A 23,513-nucleotide genomic window follows, 5' to 3' on the forward strand; every position below is an offset into this window, starting at 1 on the left:
ATTTAATCTGAGCAGCACTTCTCTCTACAATTTCCAAATCCCTCAGTACCTCCTTGGTAGTCGCATTTACCTCTGGGAGGTTATCCACTTGCTCACTTGTAAACACCTCAGAAAATGTAAGTTTAGGGCATCTGCTATTTCATTGTCTGTATCTTTTAATTCCCCTTTACTATTCCTGATGAACTTGACCTCCTCCTTAACTGTTCTTTTACTACTAAAATACTGAAATGATCATTTAGGGTCTTCGTTCGCCTTATCTGCTCTATTCCTCTCCAACTGTCTTTTAGCCTCTCTGATATCCTTCTTAATGGTTGCCCTCATGTTCTCATACGCTCTACGATTCACTTTGCAGTCATTAGTCTTATATGCCTTATACAGCAGTTTTTTCCTTTGGAACTTCTTTTTTAAATCTTTATTAATCCATCGCAGAGTTTTTTTTAGTTTCCTATTAATTCCAAATTTAGGTATGTATCTGTCCTGCATTACATGTAAAACATTTTTAAACCTGTTCCACTACTCCTCGACTGTCTCCACATTTAAAAGCTTATCCCAGTCTATCCTACTTAGACTTTGTCGCATCTGATCAAACTTAGCCCTACCAAAGTTCAACTTAACAATTTTAATCGTTGCATCTGTACTCTTACAAAAAACTGAGAATGTGTGTGTGTGTGTCTCATGAATTTTATTTCTTGTCACATTATCGCTCTGACTTTTCCAATCCCACAACACAAATGCTGTGTTTAATCAGGACAGACTGCAGTGTCCCTTACGGACAGACAGATGGACGTGAGGTGACACAACTTCAGATTTCCTTTTTAATAATTCAATTCATAAAGACAGCATTGTGACCCTGAGCCCCTCCACCACACTGGTCAGTCTCCTCATCCTCTCTGTCCAGACTGTTGTTTTATTTCTTGTCCCACTAGCCCATGCTGTCCATTCTTTATTTTAATCTCATACTTGTTCCTGTCCTCCATTGTCACTTTCCTCTTTACACTCCTCTGATGTCCTCACTAAAGTTTGTTAAAAATCACTAAAATAGAATAAGGAGGAGAAACACAGTCAGAGTGAGGAGAAGAGACGACTAAAGTGACAGAAGACAAGGAGGAGTGGACACTAAGAGCTGAACTGAAGTGACAGATAAGGACAAGGAGAATAGAATAGCAAAGATAAGGAAATGAACAGAATGAAGAAAAGGATGAATAAAAGAGGAGGACAGACAGAGGAACAGGAGAAAAGGTAGACAGCAGCAGTAGAAATGACCAAATAGCCATACACAGAAAGAGAAGGTCACAGGGAGGAGAGGATTAGGACAGAAGGCAGTGTGGACAGTAAGGTGGGAGACACAGGAAGTGACCGCCATTATAGCCAAGTGGACTGAACAGGCTGACATCATTCTACAAGACATGACCCTCAGGTCTACACAGGACATCGACATATCTGTCAGTGGGCTTAGTGACCGACAGGTGGACACACATCATGTGCAGTAGACGTCCAGAGACACTGAGAGGATTCTGGGAAGGTGACCTCAGTTAGCGTGTCAGTGAGATACTCCAGTGTGAGGAGTGGCGCCCTCTTGTGTTTGTAACTCACACTTGTGTCTCTTGTGGGACATTAAAACAAGAATCTCATCACATGATCAGTGTAGGCTGTCACATGACTTTCTCAATAATCCAGTATATAGCGCCTTTTTGATATTTTTACACACACATGGTCTTCACTGATGTCATCACAGGTCCAGACCCTCTACCTCACAAATCCTTCTTTTGTCATTTCAGTCAGTCAGGGTCTTCCTCAATGCCAGTAGACAATCAAGTGGCTGACTGAAGATGTGAATAATTTGACATCACTAAGGACACCTGTCACACTAGTCCTGTGCCCCACTGGTCACTCTGGTCACTGCGTGATTCTCTTTACTACTAAATACAAAGCTGTGAGGTGAAACATGTCAGGGGTCAGTGGTTGTGTTCAGGTTTTTAAATTAAAATGGTGGACTTAGAGGGGTGTAGGTGTGGTAGTGTGGGGGAGCAGAGCAGCCCTGGAGTGTTGGTGGTGAATTGACGGAGCGCACTTTACACCTGCAGACACGTGTGGTTCAGCCGGTGTCCTCATTAGTGTTCTGGGGTCTGGAATTAGACACCTGCACCCCAGTGAGTTTAAAATGAGCCTGAGCAGGATAGTCAAGAACAGAACTGAACAGGAAAGAAAAATGAAAAGATGGAGACGGAGGTTAAATGAGAAATAAAGTAAATGCAGAATTGTGGCTGAGCTGATGCAGTGGAGTGGTGGTCAAGATGTGGCTGTGAGAGGAGTGAGCACACGGCACTCAAGGGGTAAGGTCAAAACCTACTGTGTGCCTGAAGAGCAAGAGTTACCAACAGCACCGAGTGGGCTTCTGCTGAAGGCTGAGAGATGGCGTTAGGAGAAAGGAGAAGGTCTTACAAGGCACCCTGCTGAAGGCCATGGGATTGTGGTGGGAACACAAGCTGAGTTTGGGGTCCTCAGTGGTGACCAGCTAAGGTGGCTGGGGCAGAAGTCGATGTGAAGGATGACTGCCCTTGCCGATGGTCTCTTGGCTTGCTGAGGAGAACTTAAATGGTAAGCAGAGGAGATGTCAGTTTTAGGTGGCACAGAAACTCTTGTTGTTTTTACATACAATAATGCCAGTGCAGTGAGAATTGTGCCAATAATACTACTATCAAAGTGACAGGTGTCACATGATATTAAACATAATATTAATGTCACAAATACTAACGTGACATATCATTAAAGTAAAATAAAATAAAGTGACATGACTTATGCTGATAGAATAACATGTTTGAAGTGACCCATAACAAAATAAAACAAAATAAAACTTCTAGAGAAGTGAGCTAATAGTGAGATATCAGATGTGGTGCCCAGCTAATACAGTCAATACAGCTTAGGAGGAGAGAAGGAGCGTCAGGCCCAGAACTCAACCACCACCCCCTGTTATGAAGAGTGAAAGAGTCTAATGGCTCTGAGGACTAAAGATCTCTGGTATCTGTCCATATTGCAGTTCTGTGATAGCAGCCTACCGCTAAACAAACTCCTCTGTTTAATTATGGTGGTGTATAGTGGGTGATGTTCATTGTCCATAACAGAGAGCAGCTTGCACAATGTCCTTCTCTCTGCCACCGTCACCAGAGAGTCCATTTCCATGCCAGCCACAGATCCTGCTCACCTGATAAGCTTGTCAATACACTCACCATCTCTCTTCTTCAAGCTACCCCACTTGCTCACTTTATATAAAGTGATAGATAATTACAACGGTGAACAGACATAATGGACATAATTAAGGACAATACACATAATCCAAACAGACAATATTGGTCTGCTGATATGGTGACTGGAGGACAGACCTGCACAAGTTGCTTTGTAATGTCGGGGCACCAACTGGGTGTCCCCCTTTAATGAAGTCAAATGAAACAAAACAAAAGTGGACGTGATGGCCCAACAAAACACACCTTTTCAGCCCAATAGACAAATTTCCTTTGCAGTTGTGTGAACACGATGGCGCTTACTTCATGTCGAGTTTCCTGGTCCAACAGCAGACTCCATGCTCTGGGGGTCAGCAGCTTTTCAAGAGTCCCACCCAGAAGGACAGGGGCAGCTCTGGGCACTGCGGCTGAGTCAGTTCCCCTCATTTGGTTTCTTCTCAGAGCTGCAGGTGGATAAGGAGAGACAGTCAGTGTGAGCGCCCCCTCTCGTCTCAGAGTGGTCTCACTTACCTCACAGAGACAGGAAGGTCATCTCCAGGTGGGCACACATGTGTGACAATACATAGAACTGGCCCGCTCGTTTGTTTGCACTGCTTGTATTGTTGAATTCAGCAGCACTTTGAGAATTGATTCTCATTTCATGTTTATTTGCACTTCACTTTTGTTCATCTTTGTATTAACATGGAGTTGATAGTTTGGAAATGTAACAATAAATGTAATAAATGATTCCTGTAAATTTAAGAAATAGCAAATGTAAATTTGGTATAAAACACATTGACTTCTTTGGGGTTTGAAATTTAAGACTTGACTCAAAACCTGCCCAACTACATTTATTTATATAACATATTTTCATACAAATAATGAAACTCAAAGTGCTTTATATGATGAAGAAAGAGAAAAAAGACAAAATAAATAAGAATTAAAATTAGGGAACACTAATTAACATTAAAAAAAGTAAGGTCCGATGGCCAGGGTGGACAGAAAAAAGAACAAAAAAAAATCCAGACGAAAAAAAAAAAAAAATCTGCAGCGGGTCCAAGGCCCCGAGACCACCCAGGCCCCTCTAGACATTCTACCTAACATAAATAGCCTCAGTCAGTCCTCGTGGTATTCAGGGTTCACATGGAAGAACTTGATGATGACGGTCCCATGATGCACTTGGTTGTCTATCCATCCATCCATTTTCCAACCCTCTTTATCCTAACTACTGGTTCACGGGGGTCTGCTGGAGCCAATCCCAGCCAACACAGGAAGGAACACAAGGCAGGAAACAAACCCTGGGCAGGGCACCAGCCCACTGCAGGGCACACACACACACAATAGAGACAATTTAGGATCGCCAATGCACCTAGCCTGCATGTCTTTGGACTGTGGGAGGAAACCAACGCAGACACGGAGAGAACATGCAAACTCCACGCAACTGCTACCACTGCGCCACCATGGCGCCCCACACTTGGTTGCTCTGCTCTTCATATCTTCAAATGCTGTTATGTCTTTCTTGTACTGAGGAGACCAGAACTGCACTCAGTACTCCAGATGTGCTCTCACTAGTGTATTATAAAGTAAGAGTATAATATCCATTGATTTAAATTCAACAGTTTTTATGATATAACCTCACATTTTATTTTATCTTTTTAACTGCTTCTATACATAACTTAGTCAATGAAAATGTTGTGTCAACATAAACCCCTAAATGCTCTTCAGAGGTCTCCTCCTGTAACTCAGTGTCTCCCATTTTGTATTTATATTTGGCTGAACTGAATCACTCAGGTGAATAGAAGACGCATCGGGACGACAGCAAGGGAAGTGAAAAAGTATCACCAAAATAATACAAACAAATAAAAGAGGAGACTCCATAACTCTTCAGTGACACAGATATTCCTTTATTCCTGTTCAGAAAATGAACTCATAATAAAAATGTATTAAGAAACTTAAAAAAACCTTCAACAAAGACAAACAGACCAGCTACTGGTCACCACTAGAGCTTCCAGTCCTGAGTGGTAAATGACAGACAAATTCCAGTTTGTCATCCTCACCCCGTGGTCACCTGTGACAAGTCCATCTGGTCACATGAGTGCAGGACACCGTCAGTCTCATGTCTGTGACGTTCTTATCCAGTGTTGATGTCCACATGTCAGTCTGAATGACTTGGCACCAGTCAGTCCAGCATGAAGGCAGGAGACCCTGTCAGGTATATAGCGCCTTACTTTATAAGAATGGCAGTGGTCTCGTGTTCACACTGCACTTCAGTGAAAAGTCAGAATACAAGTGGCCATTGAACCTTTGTGTTGTCTGTCTGTCTGTCTGTCTGTCTGTCTGTCTGTCTGTCTCTCCTCATGTCCTCACTTCTCTCTCTTCTTCTCCACAGCCTGTCTGAATGTCGTCTCACCTCCAGATGTTGCTCAGCTCTCTCCTCAGCTGTTTCTGCTCCACACTCACGACTGACTGAACTGAACCTGAGCAGCAACAACATGAAGGATTCAGGAGTGGATCAGCTGTGTGAGGGGCTGAGGAGTGAAAACTGCAAATTAGAGAAACTGAAGTAAGTGAACAACAAGTGTGTGTGTGTGTGTGTGTGTGTGTGTCTCATGAATTTTATTTCTTGTCACATTATGACTCTGACTTTTCCACTCCCACAACACAAACGCTGTGTTTTATTCAGGACAGACTGCTGTGTCCCTTATGGACAGACAGATGGACGTGAGGTGACACAACTGCAGATTTCCTTTAATAATTCAATTCATAAAGACAGCATTGTGACCCTGAGCCCCTCCACCACACTGGTCACTCTCCTCGTCCTTTCTGTCCAGGCTGTTGTTTTATTTCTTGTCCCACAAGCCCACGCTGTCCATTCTTTATTTTAATCTTGTACTTGTTCCTGTCCTCCATAGTCACTTTCCCTCTCACACACCTCTGATGTCCTCAGTAAAGTTTGTTAAAATCACTAAAATAGAATAAGGAGGAGAAACACAGTCAGTGTGAGGAGAAGAGCTGACTAAAGTGACAGAAGACAAAGAGGAGTGGACAGCTAGAGCTGAACTAGAGTGACAGATAAGGACAAGGAGAATAGAATAGCATAGATAAGGAGAGACAAGAGAAGGAGATGAACAGAATGAAGAAAATGATAAATAAGTGGAGGACAAGGCAGAGGACAAGGAGAAGGAGAGAGATGAGGACAGACAGAGGAACAGGATGAGAGGTGGACAGCAGCAGTAGAAATGACCAGCCAGCCATACACAGAAAGAGAAGGTTTAAGTTTTAAAGTTTCTTTATTTAGTCATGTTTACACAAGAACACATGAAATTTGCATTCTCAGTTGCATCTAATAGCAGACAGAATGAAATAAAACAGACAAATAAAAACAAGAAAGGTTAAGGTAAGGCAGTTTGATAATACATATTTACACACACAAAGAAAATGTTACAGGATATATATCAAAACCTTAATCATTATCTCCGATATTTCTTATTGAAAAGTCGTATGGCACTAAGAAGAAAAGAGTTTGTGGAGCGATTTGTGTGGATTTTCGAAGCGACTCTCCTTCCTGATTTTCTGAACTTTAGTTCTCCATGTAATGGATGTCTGTCATCAGTTGAGATGATTTCCAGTTTCTTTAACATTGCCTGCCCTCTGACACATACTAGTCAAATCATCTCCATCAGCCCCAATAACTTTAGTTGCATACTTCGTAATCTTCTGGAGCTTTTTTGAGTTTGCATTTGTCAGACTATTAAACCAGGCAATGAAACTGAAAATGACCACAGACTGGGTCAGACTGCGATAGAAGGACAACATGAGGTCCTTGTCTACTGCAAATAGTTTGAGTTTATGGAGGAGAAATAAGCACTGTTTGCATTTATGAGAATCATTTTTTTTGTATTTGTATTCCAATTAAGATTGTTATCTAGTTAAGTTCCTACGTATTTATATTCAGTCACTATTTCTACCTCCTCTCCCAGAACTACAATGGGTGAACATACAGATTTCTGTCTCTTAAAATCAAATATAATTTCTTTGGTCTTTTTTACATTCAGAGTTAGAGAGTTTTTATTGCACCAGTTTACCATCTAGTCCACTTGATTTAGACAGTGGCTTCCATCCTCCCCAGATATGCATCCTATGAGCCTGGTGTCATCCACATACTTGATAATGGAGCAGTAGTCATTGTTCTGTCTCAGGTCACTTGTGTACAGAGTAAAGAGTAATGGCGATAAAACACACCCCTGCGGACTTCCTTTGTTTGAATGAATGACTATTGAAAAGTGTCCTGTACTTTAACTGTCTGTGAACGATTTTAAAGAAAGTTCTGAATCCACAGTGTAATAAATGGGTTTACATTCAGACTGTTCAATTTCCCAATCAGTATATGAGGCTGTATGGTATTGAATGCTGAAGAAAAATCCAAAAATAGTGCTCTGACATATGAACCAGGCTGATCAAGAAAGGTGTAGATTTGATGTAAGATAACAAGCAGAGGATCTTCCACACTTCTATCTGCACAATAAGCAAATTGATTATTGTCTTGAAAATACTTTGCCTCTGTCATTAAAATGTTTTTCACCAAATTTTCAAAGCATTTCATTGGAATAGATGTCAGTGCCACTGGTCAGAAGTCATTTAAACAGCTTGGCCTAGAAACCTTAGATACGGGGTAATGATTGATTGTTTCCACAGATTAGGTACAATACCACAGGTCAGAGACCAGTTGAAAAGCAAATGGAAAAACTGGAGAGAGCTGCTTAGAGCGAGACTTTAAGAGCCAACCTGATATGCTGTCTGGTCCCACTGCACTGTTTGTTTTGGCCTGCCGAGAGCCTTTCTCCACTTCAGTTAAACTTAACCCCATCATATCAGAATTCCTGGGGCCTCATGTATAAATGGTGCGTATGCACAAAAATGTTGCGTACGAACATCTCCACGTTCAAATCGCGATGTAAAAAACCTAAACTTGGCGTAAAGCCACACACATTTCCACGGTAGCTCATACCCTGTCATATGCAAGTTCTCCGCTCAGTTTTGCAGACTAGTGGCACCCAGCGTCAAAGTAGTGCTACTGTTCCTGTGTGGTTTCCCTTTCTTTTTCAGATCCACATCTCTGATGAGGCTTTATAAATACAATGAAATTAACTGCATATTGTTTATTAGTTTAAGGCATCTGATTGTAATTAACCAGTAACAATATAATAGTCCACGGAATGGCCAAACTGTTCCAAATACCACAGCTGCTTTAGCATTGTTACTCTCACTGCACCTTCTTTTACTTCTTTCAGCTGTTCCCGTTAGGGGTTGCCACAGCGGATTATCTTTTTCCATATTACTCTCACTGCACCACTCGGAGCAGCTGATCGGAAAGAGAATTATCAGTATACAGCATCAAGCACATGCTGCCTCAGCCATGCTGTCTATTGAACTGCTTCTCACACGGCAAACGCTTCAAACCTTTCCTGTACGGACCTCGTGGTTCAGAAAGAGTTTCATCCCAAGAACTCTAAATGCACTCAATCAGTCCATCAACTGCTCCTTGTAGAACTGTTTGGACTTATAAGTACAATTACTTCACTGTAAACTTGTGATATAGTTATAATATTGCACAACATGAGCCACTTTATAAAGCGCGTATTTACATATGATGAAGATATCATTTTTAAGATGAAATGCAGCAAAATATGTTTATTATATTATACAGATAAAACTTTAACTTTATTTAAATAATCTATATTGTTAATAATTAAAGGACATGGTGTCGCTACGCTAGCAAGGATCTGGCACTCCGCTCACGGATTGTTCCTGCCGCTCACTGTATGCTTCACTGGGGCATGAAGGATAGAATAATTAAACATGTACTATGAAGATATTTCAATGTTCCTTAAAAGTTTTGAAGAATCGATGTTATAAGCTTACAGATGGCTTAACGTCTATTACAGAGCTGATTGTGTGGCGATTGCGTATTTGGAGAAAGAAAAGTAAGGACAGGAACTGTTGGTTAGTACGTTTGAAAGAGACAGTACTGCTACAATAAATTCATCGAAGGTCGTGCACAATCACTGCGCCATCGTGTTCCCATGTTTAATAATATGCTTTAACTCCTATCATCATGAAAATGATATCAAGTATACATCTCAGTATTTTAATTATTCAGAGTGCTGTAATATTATGAATGTAATGGATCCTGTGTCCTGTCGGAGGAAGAGAAAGCCCGGAAGCACGTAGTGATTCACACACACAGAGCACGTAGAAGATCAAATACAAAACAAAGCATGCTACTTTAGTTACGATGGGATTTAAAAAACTAGTAAATTAAACGATGTTAAGATGAAGTTTATGATGTTCTACTTTAATGACAACATAAACTATGTGATTAAAGTGGAAATTTAGAGATTAAAGTTGACATTTCGTGCTTTTTTCCCACTGTGTCCCTATTTTTCTTTTCACAGAACTCTGAGCTTAAGGGCTATTTATATTGATTTGCATATTCAAAGAGGCGTAATTCTGGGAGGAGTTGGGGCGTGACAGGAGGCGCGTGCACAAGCGTTACTTTTCACGCTGACCGGGATTTATGTAGCGGAAGAACGTGGAAGTTGCCGAACGCACAAATTTATGTATCTGAATTTTTCTGTGCGCAAGCACATTTCGGCTTTTGTGCTTACGTCATGAGGCCCCTGGTGTTTTTATAAAGCGTCTCCTTTATTTCTGTATTTTGGGTGCTGAAATCACTTGTTTCAAGTCTGGCAAAAAAGTTATTCAGTTCATCTGCTAAAAGTTTGTGGTCTTTCTCAGCTGGAAAATTCACATTATTTTTAGAGCCCAGTCCTGTCATTGTTTTTAGCCCCTTCCAGACCTGCCTTGGATTGTTATCATTAAACCACCTCTTGATTTTTTCCCCATAAATCTTTTGATTTTGTTTAATTTACCTGTTAATTCTTTACTGTACAATTCGCTTTTCTTCAATCTTATTTTCTTGATGTGCATGTTGCTTTTCCAATAGTAATGCTTTAACCTCTTTAGTGATCCATGGCTTACTGTTGGGTACACTTGACATTTTTATCCTAAATGATCATAGACTCATAGAATTTCATATATTCGCTGACATTGAAAGTGGCCTCATTCAGTGACTGTGAGGATATCAATACATCCCAATTTGTACTGGAGAAGCATTCCTGCAGTTCCTCTACACTGTCCTTGCACCAGTTTTGGGTTGGTGGTTGTATGGCTGGTTTTTCTTCTTTCAGTTTCTGTTTCTACTTCAGGAGTAGATGAATAACAACGTGGTCAGACGCTCCAAGGGCTGCTCTGTGCTGCGATATGTAGGCACCAGGGACGTTTCCATAGCACTTGTCAGGAGTTTTGTCCCCTCTGGTGTTAATATTCACATACTGATGGTAATTTGGTAATACTGACTCCAGATTGCATAAATTAAAATCACCCATCACAAGTTTGAAAGAACCAGATGATTTGGTTTCTAGTTTATGAGCAGTTTCAAGAATCGATTCAGCTGCAGCTCCCACATCAACATGCGGTGTAATGTAAACGACTGTCACAAATAATTGATTAAACTCCCGTAGCAGATAGTATGGGCGAAGTCCGGCGGTGAGACGTTCAATATTTGGTGTGCAGATGCGTTCTTTTTCAGTGATATTCCTGCACCACCTTTTGTTAATGTAAAGGCAGACCCCCCCACCCATATGCTTACCAGAAGCTGAATTTCTGTCTTGTCATACACAAACAAATCCATCTACTTCGACTACTGTATCTGAGTCTGTATTCTTAAACCAGGTCTCCGTAAAGCACATCAGACAGCTTTCACGGTACTCATGGAGGTATCGCACAGATGCTCTCAGCTCGTCCAGTTTATTTCGCAAGGACTGTGCGTTGCTCATGATGATGGTTGGCAAAGGTGTTTTAAAACTTCTCTGTCTCAGACATACTCGTAGTCCACCTCTTTTTCCACGCTTTCGGGGTTTCAAAGATTTTAATTTGTCCGGTATATTTGTAATACATGGTGAGTAACTGGTAGCTGGTCTCATTGATAGCAGCACATCCCGGCTGTAAATGAACAGCACTGGCCACACACCTGGGATTTCCTGCACAGGTAGTGTGTTAGTGTCCTGTTGGATTCCAAAGGCAATATCAATCAAAAGTAAGAAACTTTCGCAAATGTTGTAAAGCATTTTATAGAAATAACTACTTGCAAACTAGTTAAAGAAAACCAAAGAAAACAAAAAGAAAACAATTTTACATGATTTAAGAACAAAAAGCAGGTACAAAACACAGAGAGATGCACTGGGAGGTCTGCTACAGTGCAGCAACTGGAAACAAGGTCATAGGGAGGAGAGGATTAGGACTGAAGGCAGTGTGGACAGTAAGGTGGAAGACACAGGAAGTGACCGCCATTATAGCCAAGTGGACTGAACAGGCCGACATCATTCTACAAGACATGACCCCCAGGTCTACACAGGACATCGACATATATCTGTCAGTGGGCTTAGTGACCGACAGGTGGACACACACATCATGAGCAGTAGACGTCAGAGACACTGAGAGGATTCTGGGAAGATGACCTCAGTGGGCGTGTCAGTGAGATACTCCAGTGTGAGGAGTGGCGCCCTCTTGTGTTTGTAACTCACACTTGTGTCTCTTGTGGGACATTAAAACAAGAATCTTACCACATGATCAGTGTAGGCTGTCACATGACTTTCTCAATAATCCAGTATATAGCGCCTTTTTGATATTTTTATACACACATGGTCTTCACTGATGTTATCACAGGTCCAAACCCTCTGCCTCACAAATCTTTCTTTATCATTTCAGTCAGTCAGAGTCTTCCTCAATCCCAGCAGACATTCAAACAGCCGAATGGAGATGTGAAAATCACTAAGGACACCTGTCACACTAGTCCTGTGCTCCACTGGTCACTCTGGTCACTGTGTGATTCTCTTTACTACTAAATACAAAGATGTGTGGTGACACATGTCAGGGGTCAATGGTTGTGTTCAGGTTTTTAAATTAAAATGGTGGACTCAGAGGGGCGTAGGTGGATGTGGTAGTGTGGGGGAGCAGAGCAGCCCTGGAGTGTTGGTGGTGAATTGGCGGAGCGCACTTTACACCTGCAGACACGTGTGGTTCAGCCAGTGTCCTCATTAGTGTTCTGGGGTCTGGAATTAGACACCTGCACCCCAGTGAGATTAAAATGAGAAAAATGAAAAGATGGAGATAGAGGTTAAAGGTGAAATAAAGTAAATGGAGATTTGTGGCTGAGCTGATGCAGTGGAGTGGAGGTCAAGAAGTAGCCATGAGAGGAGTGAGCACACAGCACTCATGGGGTAAGGTCAAAACCTACTTTGTGCCCAAGGAGCAAGAGTGACCAACTGCACCGAGTGGGCTTCTGCTGAAGGCTAAGGGATGGCGTTAGGAGAAAGAAGAAGGTCTCACGCGGCACCCTGCTGAAGGCCATGGGATTGTGGTGGGTACACAAGCTGAGTTTGGGGTCCTCAGCGGTGACCAGTTAAGGTGGCTGGGGCAGAAGTCGATGTGAAGGATGACTGTCCTTGCTGGTGGTCTCTTGGTTTGCTTAGGAGAACTTAAATGGTAAGCAGAGGAGATGTCAGTTTTAGGTGGCACAGAAACTCTTGTTGTTTTTACATACAATAATGCCAGTGCAGTGAGAATTATGCAAATAATACTACTATCAGAGTGACAGGTGGCACATGACATTAAACATAATATTAATGTGAAAAATACTAAAGTGACATATCATTAAAGTAAAATAAAATAAAGTGACATGACTTATGCTGATAGGATAACATGTTTGAAGTGACCCATAACAAAATTAAAACAAAATAAAACTTCTAGAGCAGTGAGCTAATAGTGAGATATCAGATGTGGTGCCCAGCTAATACAGTCAATACAGCTTAGGAGGAGAGAAGGAGCGTCAGGCCCAGAACTCAACCACCACCCCCTGTTATGAAGAGTTAAAGAGTCTAATCAACAACAACAACAACATTTATTTATATAGCACATTTTCATACAAACAGTAGCTCAAAGTGCTTTACATATTAAAGAATAGAAAAATGAAAGACACAATTATAAAACAAAATAAATCAACATTAATTAACATCGAATAAGAGTAAGGTTCAATGGCCGGGGGGACAGAAAAAACAAAAAAACTCCAGACGGCTGGAGAAAAAATAAATTTTGACTCTGAGGACTAAAGATCTCTGGTATCTGTCCATATTGCAGTTCTGTGATAGCAGCCTACCACTAAACAAACTCCTCTGATTAATTATGGTGGTGTATAGTGGGTGATGTTCATTGTCCATAACAGATAGCAGCTTGCACAGTGTCCTTCTCTCTGCCACCGTCACCAGAGAGTCCATTTCCATGCCAGCCACAGATCCTGCTCACCTGGTCAGCTTGTCAATACACTCACCATCTCTCTTCTTCAAGCTTCAAGTGATAGATAATTACAAAGGTGAACAGATATAATGGACATAATTAAGGACAATACACATAACCCAAACAGACAATATTGGTCTGCTGATATGGCGACTGGAGGACAGACCTGCACAAGTTGCTTTGTAATGTCGGAGCACCAACTGGGTGTCCCCTAATGAAGTCAAATGAAACAAAAGTGGACGCGATGGCCCAACAAAACACACCTTTTCAGCCCAATAGACAAATTGACTTTGCAGTTGTGTGAACACGATGGCGCTTGCTTCATGTTGAGTTTCTGGGTCCAACAGCAGACTCCATCCTCTGGGGGTCAGCAGCTTTTCAGAGTCCCACCCAGAAGGACAGGGGCAGCTCTGGACACTGTGGCTGAGTCAGTTCCCCTCATTTGGTTTCTTCTCAGAGCTGCAGGTGGATAAGGAGAGACAGTCAGTGTGAGCGCCCCCTCTCGTCTCAGAGTGGTCTCACTTATCTCACAGAGACAGGAAGGTCATCTCCAGGTGGGCACACATGTGTGACAATACATAGAACTGGCCTGCTCATTTGTTTGCACTGCTTGTATTGTTGTATTCAGCAGCACGTTGAGAATTGATTCTCATTTCATGTTTATTTGCAATTCATTTTTGTTCATCTTTGTATTAACATGGAGTTGATAGTTTGGAAATGTAACAATAAATGTAATAAATGATTCCAGTAAATTTAAGAAATAGCAAATGTAAATTTAATAATAATAATACATTTTATTTATACAAGGCACCTTTTAGATAACTCAAGGATACTGAACAAACAATAAATAAATAAATAAAAGACACATTATAAACAACTTAAAACATCAGAAAATCTAAAAATTAAAACCAAACAAAACCACTGTAATCATAAAGAAAAAGCCATTTTAAACAGGTAGATAATGAATTCCAGAGCTTGGGAGCAGAACGGCTGAATGCTCCGCTCTCCATGGTGGTTAGTCAAGCGAGAGGGACAGTCAGATGGATGGAGGAAGAGGATCTAAGGTTACGGGAGGGAATGGCAACATGAAGAAGGTCAGACAGATATGGAGGGGTGAGGTTATGAATGGCCTTAAATGTTAATAGCAGAATCTTAAAATCAGTTTGAAACTTAATCGGAAGCCAATGAAGCTGCTGCAAGACTGGAGTAATATGGAATAGATAAGATTTGAGTAATAATGCGGGCACCAGAATTCTGGACTAACTGAAGCTTATGAAGAGATTTATTAGGGAGACCAAAGAGGAGTGAATTGCAGTAGTCCAGAGATGAGAAGTAACAAAACTATGAACAAGAATGGCAGTGGTATGAGGAGTGAGGGAGGGGCGGATGTGATTAATATTACGTAGGTGGAAGTAAGCAGACCGGGTGATGTTATTAAAGTGAGATTGGAAAGATAGAGTACTGTCGAGGATGACACCCAGACTCTTGACCTGAGGTGATGGGGAAACAACAGAGTTATCAATAATAAGAGAAAGATTATTGGTTTTGGATAATGATGATTTTGAACCAACAACAACAACAACAACATTTATTTATATAGCACATTTTCTTACAAAAAGTAGCTCAAAGTGCTTTACATAATGAAGAATAGAAAAATGAAAAACAAAATAAAAAATTAAAATAAGGCAATATTAGTTAACATAGAAAAGGAGTAAGGTCCGATGGCAAGGGTGGACAGAAAAAACAGAAAAAAAAACTCCAGATGGCTGGAGAAAAAAAAAAAAATCTGCAGGGGTTCCAGGCCACTGGACCACCCAGTCCCCTCTGGGCATTCTATCTAACATAAATGAAACAGTCCTCTTTGTAGTTAGGGTTCTCATGGAGTCACTTGATGTTTTTGGTCATACAGACTTCTGGCTTTTAATCCATCCATCATTGTTGGAACATCACGGTGCTTTGAGTAGATGGTGGTAGCCACCACCAAAAGGATACCAGAAAAGGAAACAGAAGAGAGAGTAGGGGTTAGTACAGATTTTAGAGCCACCATGAATAGTTATTATAATGAGTTGGATATACAGAGTATCAGGATTTTGATTACAGTGAAGTTATGAGAAGGCCATGTTAAAGTAATGTGTTTTCAGCAGTTTTTTAAAGTGCTCCACCGTATCAGCCTGGCGAATTCCTATTGGCAGGCTATTCCAGATTTTAGGTGCATAACAGCAGAAGGCCGCCTCACCACTTCTTTTAAGTTTTGTTCTTGGAATTCTAAGGAGACACTCATTTGAGGATCTGAGGTTACGATTTGGAATATAAGGTGTCAGACATTCCGATATATAAGATGAAGCGAGACTATTTAATGCTTTTTTTTCAGTCCCTTTTTCAGGACTGTTTATTTCAACAATAATGTTTTAAAAATCCAAATAACTTTACAGATCTTCATTGTAAAGGGTTTAAACAATGTTTTCCATGCATGTTCAATTAACTATAATCAATTAATTAACATGCACCTGTGGAATGGTCGTTAAGACCTTAACAGCTTACAGAAAGTAGGCATTTAAGGTCACAGTTCTAAAAACGCAGGACACTAAAGAGACTTGTCTACCGACTGTGAAAAACACCCAAAGAAAGACGCCCAGGGTCCCTGCTCATCTGCGTGAACGTGCATTAGGCATGCTGCAGGGAGGCATGAGGACTGCTGATGTGGCTAGGGAAATAAATTGCCATGTCCGCACTGTGAGACGCCTAAGACAGCGCTACAGGGAGACAGGAAGGACAGCTGATCATCCTCGCAGTGGAAGACCACGTGTAACAACACCTGCACAGGATCAGTACATCCAAATATCACACCTGCGTGACAGGTACAGGATGGCCACAACAACTGCCCGAGTCACACCAGGAACACACAATCCCTCCATCAGTGCTCAGACTGTCCACAATAGGCTGAGAGAGGCTGGACTGAGGGCTTGTAGGCCTGTTGTAAGGCAGGTCCTTACCAGACATCACCAGCAACAACGCCGCCTATGGGCACAAACTTACCTTCGCTGGACCAGACAGGAGTGGCAAAAAGTGCGTGAGTTTCTGCATGACAGCAATGTCAGTGTTCTGCCATGGCCAGCGAAGAGACCAGAATCTCAATCCCATTGAGCATGTCTGGGACCTGTTGGATTGCAGGGTGAGGGCTAGGGCCATTCCCCCCAGAAATGTCCAGGAACTTGCAGGTGCCTTGGTGGAAGAATGGGGTAACATCTCACAGCAAGAACTGACAAATCTGGTCCAGTCCATGAGGAAGAGATGCACTGCAGTACTTCAAGCAGCTGGTGGCCACACCAGATACTGACTGGTACTTTTGATTTTGAGCCTCCCTTCATTCAGGGACACATTGTGAAACATTTTTAGTTTATGTCTTATGGTGTTGACTCTTTTAGTGTTCGTACAAATATTTACACATTAAGTTTACTGAGAGTAAAAACAGTTGAAAGTCAGAGGACGTTTCTTTTTTTGCTGAGTATAGATTATTATGAGATAAGTGTGTGTGAATTAGGATAGCTACTATTTTTTCAAGAATTTTGGAGATAAAGGGCAAGTTAGAAATAGGGCGAAAATTATTGAAGTTAGTAGGATCAGCACCAGGTTTTTTCAGGATTGGGGTTATAGCAGCAGTTTTAAAAGATGAGGGAATAATACCAGTAGTAAGAGAAGAGTGAATGATGGCAGAAATGAGAGGGACTAAAGAGGGGAGGCAGGCTTTAACCAGAACTGTAGGCAAGGGGTTCAGCTGACAAGTAGATAACTTAGATTTGCAGATGAGATCTGAGATTTCAGAGGAAGTAGGAAGCTGGAAAGAAGAAAAAGAGTGAATAGGTGAGTGTAGTTCAGAAGGAATACCGAGAGGATCTGGACCGAGGTTCTGATGTATCCTCTGGATTTTCTCATTAAAAAAGAACATTAGAGAATTACAGAAAACAGTTGAGTAAAGGTGAGATGGTAAAGAGTCTGGAGGTTGTGTAATATTATTAAGTAATGAAAACAAAGACTTGGTGTTACCTGTATTACTAGTAATTAATTGAGTGTAATAGTTAGATTTGGTTTGGGCTATACAATCCTTGTAGTAGAGTACATGATTTTTATACATCTCTTTGTGGACAAAGAGTCCAGATATTTTATATAACCTTTCAAGTTGCCTGCCCTTAGCTTTCAGAAGCCGAAGTTCAGCTGTAAACCAGGGGGCAGAAAAAGAAATCGAAACAGAACTGTTTTTTAGTGGAGCAAGAGAATTAAGAATACCATTAAGACAAGTGTTATAATATGAGATCAGTTCTATGGGAGTGGATAAATTATAAAAGTCCATTTTGGAATCAATTCTATTCAATTCTATTTTTAATGTTACAAAAGGCTATGAGACGTGGAAGCTTAGGAACAGAAAAGGTAAGTTTGGCATTGAATGAAAGGAGAAAATGATCGGTTATAGTGAGTTCATCTGCTGTAAGATCAAGAGGAACACCACCAGAGCAGCAGATCAGGTCTAGGATATGTCCTTTACAATGGGTAGGAACATCAGTGTGCTGCTGGTATCCAAAACTCTCCAGGCAAGATAAAAAGTCTCTAGTGAGAGGGATATTGGTATTGTCCAGCTGTATATTAAAATCCCCCAGCAGAATTATGTTTGGAGTAATTGTAGATAAATGGGTAAGGAAGGTAGCAAGATCGTTCACAAAGTCGTTGTTTGATTTAGGAGGACAGTAGAGAGTTGCAATGATGGTAGGAACTGGCCCAGACAGTTGACACACAGTCGATTCAAAAGAGCTAACAGCAGGAGAAGGCAACGGCAGAACTTTCCACTTCTCGCGATAAATTATCGCGACACCTCCTCCACGGCCAGAGGCACGGGGTTGACAAGTGTAAACAAACCCCGGGGGGTGGATTCATTAAGTTGTGAGAAGTCTTGAGGTTGCTGCCAAGTCTCGGTTAAACAGAGAAAGTCAAACTTACGGTCAATGAGGAGATCCTGAATGAGATGTCCCTTGCTCATGAGTGAGCGGATGTTCAGTAGACCGCTGACAATGTTGCTGTCGCATTTGACAGTGGTGTTAGTCGACCGAGCTAAGCTGGCCAACACGCTGTGGTCAGCGTTCCTATCTGTGTTATGTGGATGGTGCCGAAAATCAGACCAGATAGAGTTAATTCCTTTCGAGGCAACCATTCGGAATCTCTGGCAGGACCCACGATGGATGTATCTCCGATGAGGTAGAAGTATGACGTCCGGGTCGAGATACAGCAGCGACATCAGAGGCACAGACTGGAGCAGACGCAGTCGAAGAAGCTCAGCAGCTGAGTACTGGAGGAGGCCAGTCACAGGTTGGATAATGAGCGACAGAAGACTCCAAACCAAACATTAACCAGGCGAATATCCTACTAGTCCACATTGTAGGCGAGGCCACAGGCAGCTTAGGCGTCCAGAGAACAAACCGGTAAGTTTCAAACGAAACGGGGGTTAGGCTGAAACTAAATGCATACACAGCACACGCAGCCACACAGAGATGTCAGAAAAAATGGCAAAAAAATACCATCAAAATCAATAGTCTAGTTACTGGCGAGCAGCGGTGACCAGTCCCGCCAGCGTTCACTCAAACCGGAAGTAAATTTGGTGTAAAACACATTATGACTTCTTTGGGACTTGAAATTTAAGACTTGACTCAAAACCTGCCTGACTTGACTTGGGACTTGGAAGTGAAGAGGAGAAGAAAAAGGAAAAGAAGTGAGAGCTTGAAATAAATAGAAGAGACAAGTGACAGGTTATCACCACCAGAGGGCAGAGCTGAGCAGAGCAGAGGACTTGGGGACCTGCAGGTTTGGTGATGTCTGTGTGACTGATGGCCTTTGATGTGCACTGATAATCTGAACCCAAGTCCATTGACTTTAATATTTTAAGATCTTATTTGAATATTTCTGATTTTATTAATAAAAGCATGTAAAGACCCCACCATCTTTATTCCACCCCCTTAATGTCCAGTGGCCTGTCCTGACTTTTATAAACAGATGTCATTGAAAAGGCAGAACATAAAGAAATGAGCTGCTGTTGTGACAAATTCATACTGTGAGGACACAAACATTTCACTCATGTGACCCCCACACGTCCTGTGAAGTCAGCTGATAAAGTGCTGCGGATTTCATTTGCTGGCATTTTGGTCAAATCATTTATGGGCAGAGCTGGGAATGGACAGCAGTGGTCAGCAGTCATGGGGGTCTCTTTGCAGTCCACTCAGACCACCTCTGTGCCCACTGGACTGGACTTTGGGACGGTGACAGTCCATTTGAAGCTCATCCTCCTCCTTTATTACAAATTATCCATCCATCCATCCATCCTCTTCCACTTATCCGAGATCGGATTGTGGGGACAGCAGCTTGAGCAGAGATACCCAGACTTCCCTCTCCCCAGCCACTTCTTCTAGGTCTTCCGGGGTAATCCTGAAGTGTTCCCAGGCCAGCCGAGAGACATAGTCCCTCCAGCGTGTCCTGGGTCTTCCCCGGGGCCTCCTCCTGGTTGGATGTGCCCGGAACACCTCACCAGGGAGCTGTCCAGGAGGCATCCTGATCACATGCCCGAGCCACCTCATCTGACTCCTCTCTATGCAGAGGAGCAGCGGCTCTACTCTAAGCCACTCCCGGATGACTGAACTTCTGACCCTATCTTTAAGGGAAAGCCCAGACACCCGGCGGAGGAAACTCATTTCATCCGCTTGTATTCGTGATCTTGTTCTTTCGGTCACTACCCACAGCTCATGACCATAGGTGAGGGTAGGAATGTAGATCGACTGGTAAATTGAGAGCTTTGCCTTACGGCTCAAATTAGTAGAAGGAATAAAAAAACTGAGCTCAACACCACTGAGGTGTTTAGTAGACAAAGGTCAGCTGGTCAATGTCACTAGTCAGTATGTGAGGTCTGAGTGGCTGAGGACAGAAGGGTCACATGTCAGTCTTGTCCTCCATGCCCATTATGTCATTACTCCTAAAGTCAGGCCCAGTGTTTGTCCTTTTAAACAAACAGAGTGTCATCATCATCATCTGATTACTGTGACGTGAGGAGAGTCCATCGTGACAGACAGCTGGGTGTTAAGCTCTGCAGTGACCAGAATGTCTAACGGTGGTCTTTGCATGATGTCCTACAAATCAGACAAAATATCTACACATCCTGAGTCTTGAATGACACAAAGAAATTCCACTTTGTCACAACCCCCTTTACCTTCTACAAGTCCATGTGGCCTCTCAAGTGCAGGACGCTGTCAGTCTCATTTCTTTGAGGCTCATGTCCAATATTAATGTCCGTGTGTCCGTTTCAATGACTTCTCATCTGTCAGTACAGCATAAAGGCAGGAGACCCTCTCAGGTGTTTGGTGAGTTACTTATAAGATTAGCGGTGGTCTCAGGTTCAAACAGGCTCAGTAAAAAGTAAAAATGCCAGCAGTCATTGAGCCTTTGAGCTCTGTGGCCTTCTGTATGTCTGTCTGTCTGTCTGTCCCTCCTCATGTCCTCACTTCTCTTTCTTTATCTCCACAGCCTGGACTCTTGTGGTCTCACCTCCAAATGTTCCTCATCTCTCTCCTCAGTCCTCTCTTCTCCACACTCACAGCTGACTGAACTGACCCTGAGCATCAACACCCTGAGAGATTCAGGAGCTCATCAGCTGTGTGAGGGTCTGAGGACCCCAAACTGCAAAATAAAGACACTGTGGTGAGTAAACAGGGTGAGGTGTGTGGGGTTATGAAGTCACAGCTGACGGACTGATGGACGGACTCATCACAGGACACCACATGGACTGACTAAAGGAAGAAGGACAGACAGTTGAATGAGAAGGACAAAGAGCAGTGGACAAGTGGAGCTGGATGGAGGTGACAGACAGGGAGGACAACAAAGACAATGAGAGACGACAGAAGGAGAACAACAAAGAGGAGGTGTGTGAGATGAGCTGAGAAAAGGAAGGGCAGAAAAGGTGGACAGACAGAGGGACAAGGACACAGGGAGGAGAGGTGACAGGATCCGGACAGGAGGAGAGGGTGGGCAGGTTTATGGGGTCACTTGGAACTAACAAGAGAGAGAAGAGCCAATCTCAGTGGACAGAGTGGTGAGGGGACAACAAGAAGAAACAAGAGGACAGAAAATGAGAGAAGACAGGAGAGTGAGGAGGAGTGGGAAAGAAAATAATAAAGAGAGAGACTGGACATTAGTTAAGAGAGCAGGACACAGGAAGTGACCACAGAGGGGTCAACACCATGTCACCTGGACAGACCACCTTCTGTTGTGATTGCTCTAGCAGCACAATATAACAAAGGTGGTGTGGCCTCTAGAATAGCCCACCAAACAAATGTCACCCCCAGGCAGGCCCACCCCAGGCAAACAGGAGGCTTAATAATAATTCATTACATTTATATAGCACTTTTCTCAGTACTCAAAGCACTATCCACACAGGGAGGAACAGGGAAGCGAACCCACAATCTTCGACAGTCTCCTGTGAGGCTTCAGGTCTGACTAGGCCTCAGAAAGGAGCTCAGGCTTTTAAATTCAAAATAAAATCAAAAAGAGTCTCAGAGGCGTGAAGTGAGTCTGACCAGAGGGAGAACCGTGAAAACTCCAGCTGGAGCAGAGACAAGTCCATGAGTGGTCTTCACAATAGACGAGGTTTATTAACAAAAGAGCCAAAGGGGCTGCCAAAGGCAATCCAAAGCTAACAACATTCAAAAAGCACAAACTGTAAGAGAATCTGAACTCAAGAGCCAAAGGTTCAAAGACAATAATCAGAATTAAAACAAAAGAGCAAAATACTCACAAAGACCACCAATCACCAGAGCGCAGACAAATGAGCCGCATCCTTTAGAGAGTTGGGGGGCAGGTGGTCCTGCATCTTGGGATCAAACCACAAAATACAAGGAATGTGAGAGAACTGCGAGACACACACAGAGATACTGAATAATAATGAAATAGAATAAAAATAACAGACAATACAGAATTAAACAAATAATAAATGAACAAAACAATGTTATAAAAAGAATGGAAAACAATGAAGGAGAATTAAAAAAAAAAACTGTCAGTAGGAGCCACAGAGGACCCTCAGCCTGACTAAAACACCTTCACTGAGATGAGATGAAACCAAAAGGCCTTCAGAGGACGGTGACCTAACTAGACAGTGAACTGAGTGACCAGCAGGCTGACACACAGGAGAATTCTGGGAAGTTGACCTGAGTGGGCCTGTCACTGTGATAGTACAGTGTATGAGGTGGTGGGGGTCCTCTTATGTTTGTAACTCACAATTGTGTCCTTCACAGGCTGTGGCGTAATGAGATCAGTAAGAGTGAGAGGAAGAACCTGAGGTCACTAAAGAAGGAGCTGAACAGGACTGGACGGCAGGTAGATATCGACATATGAGAAGACAGGACACGCTGATCAAGTGACCCCAGTGACGGTGCCCCCTGTCCACTCCCTCTAAATTCTTCTCTTTATTCTTTTATAATCCCCTCAGTTCTCCTCCACATTTAATAAACTCTCCATGTCTTCTTCTCATCCTGTTTACTTCTTCTTTAAACTCACTTGTGTTTCTCCACCCTGTCATCCTGAACAGGTCACTAAACTCCACAAGTTCAGACCCGAAACCCCTGAGTTTCACCAGCCAAGAACCACACTTAAGAATTGTCATTTGAAACCAGTGGGGGTCACAAAGCCCACCGAGGGGAGCAGCAGGAGCAAACATGGGTGGACAGTCCAGTTGGAGGGTGATGAAGAGTGAGGCCAATCCTGGTATTGGTGACAAATTCTGGACAGGGACCAGGCCATCACAGGTCAAGCTGATGGTGGTCTGAGCAGAAACCTCATAAACCTGCTGCTCCTCAACAT

General features: G+C 42.5%; 1 long non-coding RNA gene across 1 annotated transcript; it reads left to right on the forward strand.

Annotated features, from left to right (window-relative positions):
- The first annotated feature begins 5,741 nt into the window (after positions 1 to 5,741).
- LOC120534512 lies at positions 5,742 to 23,183 on the forward strand. The gene is made up of 3 exons (XR_005634767.1): positions 5,742 to 5,781; positions 21,186 to 21,359; positions 22,949 to 23,183. It is a non-coding gene; the product is annotated as an uncharacterized LOC120534512 (long non-coding RNA).
- Positions 23,184 to 23,513: the final 330 nt, after the last annotated feature.

This window comes from Polypterus senegalus, chromosome 8, assembly GCF_016835505.1.
Source record: "Polypterus senegalus isolate Bchr_013 chromosome 8, ASM1683550v1, whole genome shotgun sequence".
NCBI classification, from domain to species: Eukaryota; Metazoa; Chordata; class Cladistia; order Polypteriformes; family Polypteridae; genus Polypterus; species Polypterus senegalus.